The sequence below is a fragment of the Salvelinus sp. IW2-2015 genome, unplaced genomic scaffold (assembly GCF_002910315.2).
Source record: "Salvelinus sp. IW2-2015 unplaced genomic scaffold, ASM291031v2 Un_scaffold4563, whole genome shotgun sequence".
Lineage (NCBI taxonomy): Eukaryota > Metazoa > Chordata > Actinopteri > Salmoniformes > Salmonidae > Salvelinus > Salvelinus sp. IW2-2015.
In genome coordinates this window covers 34,492-46,954 of record NW_019945833.1, presented here as the reverse complement: position 1 = coordinate 46,954, position 12,463 = coordinate 34,492, and the positions used below count along the sequence as shown (strand labels likewise).

Here is a 12,463-nt window from a genome sequence, read left to right as displayed (position 1 = left end):
AGACAATATGACATTTTTTTATTATTAACAAAAGAATATAGATTTATTGTTTCACTTCAAATCGGGATGTTTCTATGGGAGGTGAATGGGAAGGCATCTATCCCTAGTACTATTATAACCAATTGTTAATATATTGTGCAATAGACCAATTCTTAGTGTCAGTAATACTGATGACAATAAAGTATTAAATACGGATCTGGGACCATTCAACTTGAACAAAGACCAATAAATGTATCATTTGAGGCGTAAAACTCGTGCGTAAGCGCGTCACTCATTTGTGATTACATTCTCAATGTTATTTTTTCTCAAAATATTGTGTCAGTGGCTACTCTTCTTCTTGTGTCAGTAGGCCTATATACGTCTCTCCCACATGCTATTTCTATTTCTGATGCAATCCAACGTTGGCAGATTTTGATGGTGGATTAAAGGATTTGAAGCAGCTGCGTCTCCAGAAATATGATGCAAGTTTACAACCACGTGCCACACTGTAATATCTCCATACAATAGGAGTAGGTCACCAAAAACATGCAGACATGGATTTCATGCATCCCGTTAAGTCCACATGCAAACAGCACCTATTCCTAATATATCTGTTCTCAATTAATGGCTTTCCACGAAGGCAACAAACTATCAATAATAATATTTGTAAAATATTTTATACATTTCTTTACAAAGTCTGACATGAGAAGAACAACAAGTAATATGTGGGTGACTATTAAAGAAAGTCCTCATCTTTAAAGGTATTCAGGTTCTTATAGATTAATATTCTTGGAAATATCAAGACCTACGTTTAGAATACAAACTTTACAGACTGTGCAAAAATATTTATCTTCTCTCTCTCTCCAGATAGAAAAGGAGGGAGACGACTGCTCGGTTGCGTCTCTGGTGCACCACTCTGCAGAGCCGCAGGCTTGGTCAGAATTATTTTTCTGATTAACGAGTTAACTTTGATAATGACTGCGTCTTTAGTCGTTACATTAAGACATAACCCGGGACAATGAGGTGTTGGATCCAAAGCACGGCACGCACGCGCACGCACACACACACACACACACACACACACACACACACACACACACACACACACACACACACACACACACACACACACACACACACACACACACACACACACACACACACACACACACACAACACACACACACTCTTAAATGGACTATCCTCCATTCGGGGACAGTAGTGTGTGTAAATAAAGCAGACTAGACCCTACCCCCAGAACTAGGCGTTACCTATCAGACTTTCTCCATCAATCACAGAGGACAGTGGCTTCTTTTGATTAAACCCCAAATTGTCATTGGGCAGAGGTAATCATGTGACAAGTAATACGGTCCAATTTCAACGTTGTCTCCATGAAAGCAATATAGTTTAATGGCAWCGCTGTCCCCATACGGCCGTAATCAGCAACATTGTTGGAAAAAAACACTTGTCACGAAATTTCATAATTTTCTCCTCGCKCACAAAATTACGAGCGGTGACTTTTCCAAGACAAGAAGATAGGAGATGAATTACGWATTTGAGCGAGAGAGCGGTTTTATCAATAGTCAGCCGTCGCTTGCGGAGTGCCTGACATCTTTTACCCCTGTCGGTGATGCATTTCAAAGTTCATCAATCAAGAACTCGACGCTTTCACAGTCGACACTGATTCCTCCTCCTTTTGAGCAGACCATTCCCAGCCTCAACCCAGGCAGCCACCCACGCCACAGCCGGTCAAAGCAGAATCTGAATGGAGTCTGTAGCCCTCTGCCAGCCGCATCCCTACCCCCGGAGTACCCTTGGATGAAGGAGAAGAAAGCCTCCAAGAAAAACCACCAGACTACAGCCACAGCTACAACTCCCGACACTGCGCCACTTCACTTCTCTCCCCAAGGTAAGACATGATTGATTAGCCTATCTATTGCCTCTATTATATTTTAATGAAATTACAGRCTGGGTAGGTAGCCCATTAGCCTATCAAAATGCAAAGYTCTGTCTGGTCTCAACATTCTATTTTGGGGGTAATTCTCTCTCATGACTTGCAGACTATCTATTAGCAAAAGTGTAATTATTTGAACATTCTCAGTGGTCAGTATGCTGCTGACAGTGGAAGAATGTTAATGTGTGACAGTAATGAAGAGTGATAGATTACTCTTACTGCAGGCCGACCGACCGGCAGCTGGCATGTTCATTAATCTTCAAGCCAGTCGGCCTGGTCCACGCAGACCCATCATATTCTGCTCTGGGCTCATAAATCGTTTCKGCGCGGTGTCTGTGCTCCCACAAACCATTTGCTGGGAAGCCCAGTAGAAACTCGATGTTTTATTTACCAACTGCTATTTATATATTTATATTCAATCATCAATTGCTTTTTTTGTATTGGTTGAACATTTCAAATGTGTTTCAGGGTCGCCAGAGATTGCAGAGAGCGGTGGCGGGGGATCTCGGAGGCTGAGGACAGCGTACACCAACACCCACTATTGGAGTTGGAGAAGGAGTTTCACTTCAACAAGTATCTGTGCAGACCCCGGCGGGTGGAGATAGCCGCTTTACTGAATTTAACTGAGAGGCAGGTGAAAGTCTGGTCCAGAACCGCAGGATGAGCACAAGAGACAAACCCACTGCAAGGAAACCAGAAACGGCGAGGGGACATTCACTAGTCTGGAGGACGGGAGAGAGGAGGACTTCGAACAGGCTGGTAACAATGTAGGCCTACCCGCCGGCGCGCTTCTGGAGAGGGGAAGCTGCTCTGTTCACCAGAATACCTTAACTTCACAACAACAGTCTCAGAATGCACACAATCACAATGGAGATTCCCAAAGCTCAACTGCTTCGCCTTTAAACAGCGATGACAAAAATCTGAAACATTTTCCTAACCCGGCACCCACTGTTCCTATATGCGTGTCAACAATAGGCCCGGACTGCGCATCTGGCGGGGACAATGCCCATTCCCCGGCCCTGGACGTCTCTTTGCAGGACTTTCACGTTTTCTCATCGGATTCCTTCTCTCCAAGTTTGTCAGATTCTATAGATAGTCCAATGGGTTTATCATCTGAAGGTTTCGATTTCTTCTCAGAAACGCTCACAACAATCGACCTGCAACACTTGAGCTACTAACTATTCTAAAAGAGAAAACAACTCAAACATCTTAGTTTTCCATGTCTTTACAAATAACTGGCTTCCGTTTTTATTTTGATGTAATTGCCTAATTAATTAATACATGGCTCCAATGAGGTAAGTTTGAAAACAATAAATTCATCAATTGAATAGTTTTTTTWAAGATGCCAATATTATGCCTCCAAATAATAATATACAACATCTTTTCATTTTAGTATCATTTTCAGGTACAATAATGTTATGAATAGCCTATTTTCTTAGAATAAAACTGTGCTTATTTACGAGAGATATTCATCATCATGTCCTTTACTATTTTCCATTCACTTGAACGTTTGTTTCCATTACTTAAACAATTTTGTTTTAATTTAGCATGCAATGGGTCTGAAAATAATTGTCTCAATATTCTTARAATATTCTTAGATTTGAGACATATTCTTACAAAGAATATTGTTTGAACAAGTGATCTTTTTATGATGAAATCTTTCATTCAGAATGGCAGGCAAAACTCTTCATCCTGAAATATATCAAGTGAATTGATTGGTGTTAAATGAACAATAGTGAGCAGATTTGATCATCTCATAAACGGAAATCACAAATATAAACTACTGAACCGACACTGCGATAATTGCCAAACATAATTTCACCCCAAAACAATAAAATAACAGACTTAGAATACTTCCAATAATAATAGGCTACTTCTAATGAAGTTACAATAAATATTTTCCAACTGTAGCTTGTTTTGCTCTTGAATATGTTCCTGGAAAGTAGCGATGATTGAATTAGCCATAGGCTATGGACTAGAGCTGTTGAATGAGACATAGATTACATTGTTTCTGAGTCCATAAATCACAGTAGTTTATGATTGAGGACGTCATTAAAGAGATTAATTGCCGTAGTACATGCGCAAATAAAAACAATCTTCCTATTGGGGGATACCGGGAGTCCTCGGCCAAAAGCTGTAACTTTGTTGACGTTCTACAATTACATTTTATAGCCTATAAAACTTACATCTTGGRGAGGAGGGGGGAGTATAGCCTACTACTTCACACTACGTAATTCAATCCGCTGTTGAAAGAGATTCATGTTTTTTGCCTCTTTAAATCTTTATTTCTTTAAATTTTGTAAGTATTGAAACTAAACAATTAGTGTCGACTACGTGGTTATTATTTCCCACTAAACCCATCTGTTAATTGACTAGGCTATATGTTTGCAATTAACATATTATAATATTACTAAATAGACTAGGAATAATGTGCACTTGCTGAACGGGTAAATTAAATCCATGGCACTGTTTATTATGATTATATTTAATATATGGAACGTATTATGATCCTTTTCAGACTATTTTGGTTGAATATTTTAACACAATTCGTTGATTACAATACGACATGCTGTAATCCTAGCCTAGTCTACCATGTCAATGGTAAATCACTGCTCAGATAGGATGCTCTAAATCTGATAGTTCCTCTACAAATCGGTATAGGCCTAGTGAATAAATATAAGATAGGGATATCCAATTAAGGGTACAAAAGACTTTTTTCTTTCACAATGCTTAGGCCCTGTATCACAACACCAGACGCACTAACAATGGCATAGTGTCTAGGCTACGCTAGACTAGAGCGTGCTTCTTTTAGTGGGCCTGCGGATAGGGGGATACGGTCAGACCACCGCCATTTTCTACGACAACACCATCGAACGTTCAGCATGCTGTCTGAAGCTAGTTATTAGCTGTCTTTCAAACAATAGTATGCAAATACATTGTTTAAAAAAAAATCTAATTTACGACAAATTCCGTTCTTTAATGTAGGATTATATTGAACAAATTGAACAGAAAAATGTTTAAGAAAATACATTTGGTCGGGGATGGACTATAAATGTAGCCTAGTAGCCTTACTGCCATACAATCTATAGTAGGTCCTTTTAAACTACATATGCATTATGAGAGTAAAATCGAAAATTGTAGTCTATGAAACAGTTGAAATTAAATTATAATCTCTATAAATCTATCTGAAGAGTGCAACAATCATGCTCTTGTAGTCTTGTCACAAAAATTCACAAGGTAGACAAGTAACTAAGTAATACTAAGATTCTGGCTGATATGACCATGATACATTTATTGGGTTGAATCTCCACCCAAAAAGGGCATTATTCCTTTCCCAAACGGCAACCTATTCCTACACTGTAAAACCGGATACATTCTGGCTCACTCAAACATTTTGAAGAAACAATTACCTAAAAACTGAAATAGCTGAAGTGAGCAGTACTCACTTCCTATGAGTAATAAAAATGCATTTCTTTTGAGTAAGGTATACTTAAATTTAACGCCACCATTAAGCCACGCCTCCAAGTATTTCTCAGTGTGCCTCGCCTTTTCGATTGAATTGTAGAGTTACCACCCACGACTGTATTTGTTAGTGACAGAGACATCGTTGTAGAATTGGTTCAATTTCAGTCCGGGGGCATTCACAAGTGTGTTCTTAGGGGAACATTATAATCGAACCATTACATATCAAAAGGCCTCATACAGTGGCCTGAAACTCATAGTTTACAGGCCACATCAGGCCTGCAAGTAGGGTTGTAAAATTCCTTACATTTTTCCAGTAATTTCCAACCAGGATTTCTGGTAAACCTGGGAAATTCACAGAATTTTGCAACCCTTACTGTCAATCACATTATACTGGCTTGCAAAGTGATGTGTAATTCCTATTGGAATCTAGCCAGCATTAGGCTATCCAACAGTTGAAATGTGTATTCACTTGCAACCTACATTCATAATGACTGCAGTGGGAGGAAACCTAAGCCATTTAAACTGGAACAATTTCAGTAAGGGGTGCAAAAATCCAATGATTGGACTAGTTTAGAAAACAATTTTTATTTTGATTTATTAAATGTTATGATACACAATCACTGAATGTACATTCAAAAACACAAATATAAAAAAACATTTCCCAAAAATCACCTGCAGTAGAGCATGCTGGTAAAAATGTTAATTTGTTATCATATATCTTACAAATATTTAGTTTGGTGACTTCTCATTTTGTTGAGTCAGTACCACCAATATTTTTAAGTAATAATGACTAGTATTGACTTTGAGTACAACTTACTAGAAGTATTTGAGGTAAAAATGCCATCGATTTACAGTGTATCTAGTGCACTACTGTTTTTTACCAGGGCCTATATCTCATGTGATATTCCATAGTTTTGCTCATGTCAACTCCACTTGATGTACTACTGTACCCAGTCCTGTCTGTCCACAACCCTGAAGCGAGGGACACAGGTGGTGAACTATCATTATGTGAGTTGTGACAGGAGAGATTTGAAGTTAAATGGTAAAGAAATCCTGAGCCGTTTCAAAACCCCCGAGTAGGTTAATCCCTGTAAGCCGAGAAGGCAGTCAGTCACTTTCAAGCTTTGCTTTTGACTTGAAACAAACTGTAAATGTAACACCTCTGAAACCTCAGCCAATGCCCCTGCAGGGCCAATGAAAGTCAGTCTGAGGAACAATCAACAGAGCTTGGATCAAGACCTGACTGTGTGCTCCCAAACTCACAGTAGAACTTTACCTTCAAGTTGCCTTATGCCTATGTACCTGCACAGTAATAACTGTAGTAACAAATTGAGATGGACCTGGGTTCAAGTAGTATTTGTTTTTTCTTTCAAAGTGCTTCTCTGGCTCAATGGAACCAATGGTATAGTCGCAGAAGTGTAAACCTTGCCCATCTGACACTCACTGCCGGGATAGGCTCAAAGTGTTTGGAAAAAAACGAATACTCTATGAACCCAGGGCTGATGTAGGGCTACCTGGAAGCTGTCCGCCAGCTGCCGTAGCCCTGCCATATACTTTTTGTTCTCAATTTTGCATCCAAATTTAAGTATTGTCTTTTTCACCAAAATGTTGTTGTTGACACATGTGAACCCACACACGTACACATACATTCCTTCTCTGGTGCCAATCAACCAATGTCAGAAGGTAAAACATTGGTAACTGACCTAATTCAGGACCTGAAACCAGATGAAAAACACAGTGAGCAGCGAGTGCAGTGCATTGTGGGAGAGGAGATCCGACACCGTTCAGCTCTCTCCCTGAAGAGGTCAAAGGTCAGGCCACCTCTCATCTCCCTCACCACACAGGACGGAACCCCTGGTAGGTCAGCTGGGGGTCAACAGTGTGGTCCTATCTGCTGCTCAGGTAAAGGTCAACAGGAATGGAGGATGTTTGAATATTGGTACATTCTTACATTAAAAGGGATATTGTGAATGGTGAGTAATGAGACTGAGTCCTATTGTTTAGCAGGGCCCGTATTCACAGTGTCTCAGAGTAGGAGTGCTGACTTAATCAGATTCCACTCTCCATTCATTATTTTGGGCTCCCGAGTGGCGCAGCGGTCTAAAGCACTGCATCTCAGTGCTAAAGGCGTCACTACAGACCCTGGTTCGATTACAGGCTGTATCACAACCGGCCGTGATTGGGAGTCCCATAGGGTGGTGCACAATTGGTCCAGCGTCGTCCAGRTTTGGCCGGGGTAGGCCGTCATTATAAATAAGAATTTGTTCTTAACTGACTTGGCTAGTTAAATAAAAGTTAAAAAACAAACAGGCCAAACTGATCCTAGGTCAGCTCTCCTGAATACTGGCCCTGGTCCAGTAGGCCTAGCTATATTCATTCAGTAAGGACTCCACCTGTATTCTATGCTTGAGTACATGTTTTCACACTATCATGGAAGGTAGRACAGACAGGAATKGTATACTCGTCTCAGGATTTAGGCTCTGTCAATCCCAGAGGTCCTGGTAGGGTCACAAAATTCCATGAACTTTCCAAAAGTTCCCAGGTTTTCCAGAAATCATGGTTGGTAGATTCCCATAAACAGAAAGGAAAATGCAGGAAATCATAAAACCACAATTTCTGGAAAACCTTGGAATTTTGGGAAAGTTGCTGGAACTTTGCAACCCTAGAGGTCCTGGTGATGTCAGAGGTCAGAGACAGCCACTCTCCCATACCCATCCTGAGTCTGACTGCTCCTGGCTCCTCCTGAGACAAGAAAGGGGAGGTTTCCTAGGGCTCTGGTCAAAAGCAGTTCACAACATACGGAATAGGGTGTCATTTCGGAAGCAGCCAAAAAGGTGGGGTGACAGCTGGATAGGTTTAGTCATCACTGCCTGTCTCACTTTATAAACTGTCTGAAAGCTATGTCTAGCTCAAAGGCTTTTAACAAGAATTGGGTGGCACTGTTTGACACAAGGTTAAAAACATATATGAACAAGCTTCATAGAATGGTGACAATAACCATTGCCTTGTAGGCTACAGTACAGGAGATACAGGGGTATAGGCTGTTGTTTTAGAGACAGACGAGACAGCAGAGGAGGACAGGAGCACTATGCTTCCCTGAACATGTATTGTAGCGTCATCATCATGCCCTAACTGTCTCCCACATAGTGCAAGTTGAGACGTAACACAGAACTACAGACTGATTCACAATGGATGACAGACAGTACAGTACATGGAATTGATTGGACAATACATGTTGATATACCAGGCTTGGACAGGACAGAGAAATTAACACCCAGTTGAGTCTGAGATCCCTCATAAAACATGTGGGTTTAGGAACCACGTTTGAGTGCAGTGTCTGGTAGTTGAATGACACCCAACCCTGCCATGGCCCCAAACCTCCCCAACAGACTGATGATGCCCAGGTCTCTTTCCTAAACACACAAAAGGAGTAGAAGTTGTTTTTTCTTAGAGAGAGCTCTGTGCTTGCATAATAACAGTTTACATTGGCACAAACCAGGCATCCATCCAAGGAATTCTTATCACACCTACATGTTCTTGGTCCCAAATCGCACCCTATTCCCTATATAGTGCACTACTTTGGGCCCCAGTCAAAGGACCCATTGGGTCCCAGTAAAAAGTAGTGCACTATATAAGGAATAGGGTGCCATTTGGGAGGGAGATATTATCTATGCAGCTGTAATATGTGGGATTCATTGACGTGTGGTACGATCTGCCACCAAAGATCTGTTGTTCAGCAACACACTCAGAGCAGCTCTAGGGCCTATGCTCCTGATTGGAAGAGATCAAGTCTGATTCAATAAACTGCCATTTGCTGTCTGTGTTTACTACAAATACCACATTACATTTAAGATCTGAACAGAGAAAGAATCTGTACGTTAATTATAGGTTGCCTACCATAATTCACATAATTGTTGCTTAAAACTGGAGTGACGGGGTCACGTAAATAAATCAGAGAGGGAGGCAACTAAACTACACTGAACGAAAATATAAAATGCAACATGGAACAGTTTAAAAGATGTTACTGAGTTACAGTTCATATAAGGAAATCAGTCATGTTAAATAAATTCAATAGGCCATAATCTATGGATTTCACCTGGGGGGGGGTGTAGGCTCCAGTCCCGAAGTGGCGGGCCCTCCCTCGAGAGCATAGCCGCTGCTACATTCAGGATGCCAGGTACGTGCTCTGCGAGTAGAGATGCTAGACGTCCCTGACCCCAGAGAAGGAGGTCCCGTGCCATAATATGGAGGCGGTGGGACCTCAGTCCACCCTGATGGTTGATGTAAGCCACCACTGTGGTGTTGTCCATTCTCACCAAGATATGTCTTCCTTTCAGATGTGGAAGGAAAGACTGCAGGGCCAGCAGTACAGCTCGGAGCTCTAGTGTATTGATGTGCCTGCCACTCTAAGGGGGTAGCCAACTGCCGCTGGCCGACCTGCCCTTGGTCACACCCCCCCAGCCGATCTGGTAGGCGTCTGTGCTGACCAACTCCTGGTGGCACATCATCAGCATCTCCACCCCACCTGAGAGAAAGGCGTGATAGCTCCACCTCAACAATGCCCTGMGGCACTGTGCCATCACCCGCAGCTGGCGGTGACTGTGGCGCTCCGGGTGCAGCCGGTGGGAGTTGAACCACCGTTGAAGAGGCCGGAGATGGAGCAGGCCCAGGGGAATCAACAACGAGGCCGGCGTCAGCAATCCCAACAGGCGTTGGCAGGTTAGGGCGGATACCACCCGCCCCTGTCGAGAGTGGTTGAGGCAAGATCGCCTGAACCCTTCTGGTGGGCAAGTGTGCTGTCATGAGGACTGAGTCCAGTTCCATGCCAATGAAGGTCACCCTCTGGGTGGGCTTCAGACGACTCTTGTTGTTTACAGGAGCATGTCTCTGACAGGACCTGGGTCCTGGTCGGGGCACAAATCAGCCAATCGTCCAGGTTATTSAGGATCAACAATCCTCAGAACGTGAGAGGTGCCAGGACAGCATCCATGCACTTTGTGAAAGTGCAGGGTGCCAAGGAGAGGCTGAAGGGAAGAACCATGATTCCGCATCCCTCAGGTCCAGCGTCACAAACATTGGTCCCTGGACACAGCCTGGAACAAGCGGGCTGGGGACAGCATGTGGAACCTCAATACTTTCAAGTACCCATTGAGGTTGCGAAGGTCCAGAATCGGTCGAAACCCTCCGTCTCTTTTTGGGACCACAAAATAAGTGGAGTAGAACCCACCTAACCGTTCTGATGTCTCGATCCTGCGGATGGCACCTTTGTCCAGGAGCGAGGAGATCTCTAGCCGAAGGGTTCTCTTCTTCAGGGGGTCGGCCACCGTGGTGACACGAAGGCCCCTGAAGGACGGGGGCCGGCAACTGGTATTGGAGTCGGTACCCCTGAAGCATTGTGGACAACACCCATGGGGACTCCACATACTCCTCCCACTTTGCCCTTTGAGACCGGGAGAGGCGGCCGAGGCCGGGAAAGGGTGTGTCAGGGGACCTGCCGGGGTCCGCCTCTCCTCTGGCGCCCCGAGCACCTGGGTCCCCCAGGCATGTCCCTATGGCGGTGACGGTTGACAGGTTGTTGCTCCACCACACACTGTGCCCTTCCCTGCTGTCGTCCCTCAGCACGAGGCGATGGGGCAGGAGAGGGACCCCACCGTTGTTCGGTTCAGGTGGGTGGCGATGGTCCATCTGCCTTGGACCCGGAGCCTGAGGAGGTGGCATGAACCGTCTCAGGGTCTCCCGGTCCCTACGAACCTCATCGGTCTGCTCCAGAATGTCATTAACCCCTGGGCCAAAAGTCAGCCCTGGGGTGATTGGGAGAGTGGCAAATGTGCTCTGGAGAGCAGCTGGCAGACAGGATTGGGCCAGCCAGAGATGGAGCCGGGAGGTAACCACCTGCGCCATGGCCCGCCCGTTGGAGCGGGCCACATCCCTCTGGAGCAGGGAAGAGACCTCCATCACTTCCCGGAGGAGCTCCTCTGTGCCCTCCTGCAGCCCAGGGCAATAGAGTCTGTAGGTAGGCCTGCAGCAGCATGGCCGCGTTGGTAAGGCGGCCAAGAGAGCAGCGGGACCCTTATGTGGCGGCTTTCAAGTCCTCATCAAAGATTCTGGGGGGTCCCGGCTTCAATCGCGGGTTCCGCCCTATAATCTCCCGGTCCGGGAGGACCATGGCACAGGCCCAGCTTTCCTGCAAGGCCTCGCAGAACTCAGCAGAGATGGGGACAGATGGAGTAATCACTGKCCACCAGTTTGATGTCCAGTGCAGTGGCTACCCGAGTGAGTAGGCCCCTCATAAGCTCTCGAGTCGCTGGGGGCAATGAAACCCCACTGCCGGCATCTGATGGCCTGTCAGCCTCGTAGCATCGGTGGTGAACAGTGCCAGCACCGTCACCCAGGAACAGCCTATCACTGGCCAACAGGGAACAGCTATCGTTGCCATCGAAGCTATCAACCTCCTGGCGCAGGGCATGCGCCCTCCGTTCAAGGTGGTCCCAGCGGTCTGACTCTGCCCCGTCCAGGACTGGCAGCAGATGGGCTCTGCCTGGCTACGGCCACCACTTCCTGGGAGGGGTACTGGGCCTAGTAGAGGACTACGGCTCGCTGGCGCACCACCTCCTGAGGAAGGAAGCTCGTCCCCAGCCTGAGCCCGAGTCTGGCCGACCCACTCGCGCATGGCCTCCAATCACGTCAGGCGCTCTGAGAACACCACAACAAAACAGGCATCCAGTAGGGCGCTCCACTGCCCTCTCCGTGTGGCTCAAACCCAGGCAGTGGATACATGAGGTATGCAGATCAACAGGGGGATGCCACCGTCACACCTGTCACAAAGGGAAGCCATAAGCTCAGCCAAGCTAACAGGGCCACAGAGCAGGGGTCCGACGCCCTGGGAGAGTTGTCGTAACCCGCTTGGAGGAATAAATTATCCAGTACCTCTGCAGAAAACGGGGAAGACCCGTTTGGGAAAAACAGGCAGACAAAAAAACAGCACCCAGGTAATGGATTTGATTTATGGGTTGTTTAGTTTTTTATGCAACTGCATAATTACCTAGCCGGTTTAATATCCAAGCA

At 44.9% G+C, this 12,463-nt stretch overlaps 1 pseudogene; it reads left to right on the top strand.

Annotated features, from left to right (window-relative positions):
• The first annotated feature begins 1,219 nt into the window (after window positions 1-1,219).
• LOC112077435 (homeobox protein Hox-A2b-like) lies at window positions 1,220-3,397 on the top strand (annotated as a pseudogene).
• Window positions 3,398-12,463: the final 9,066 nt, after the last annotated feature.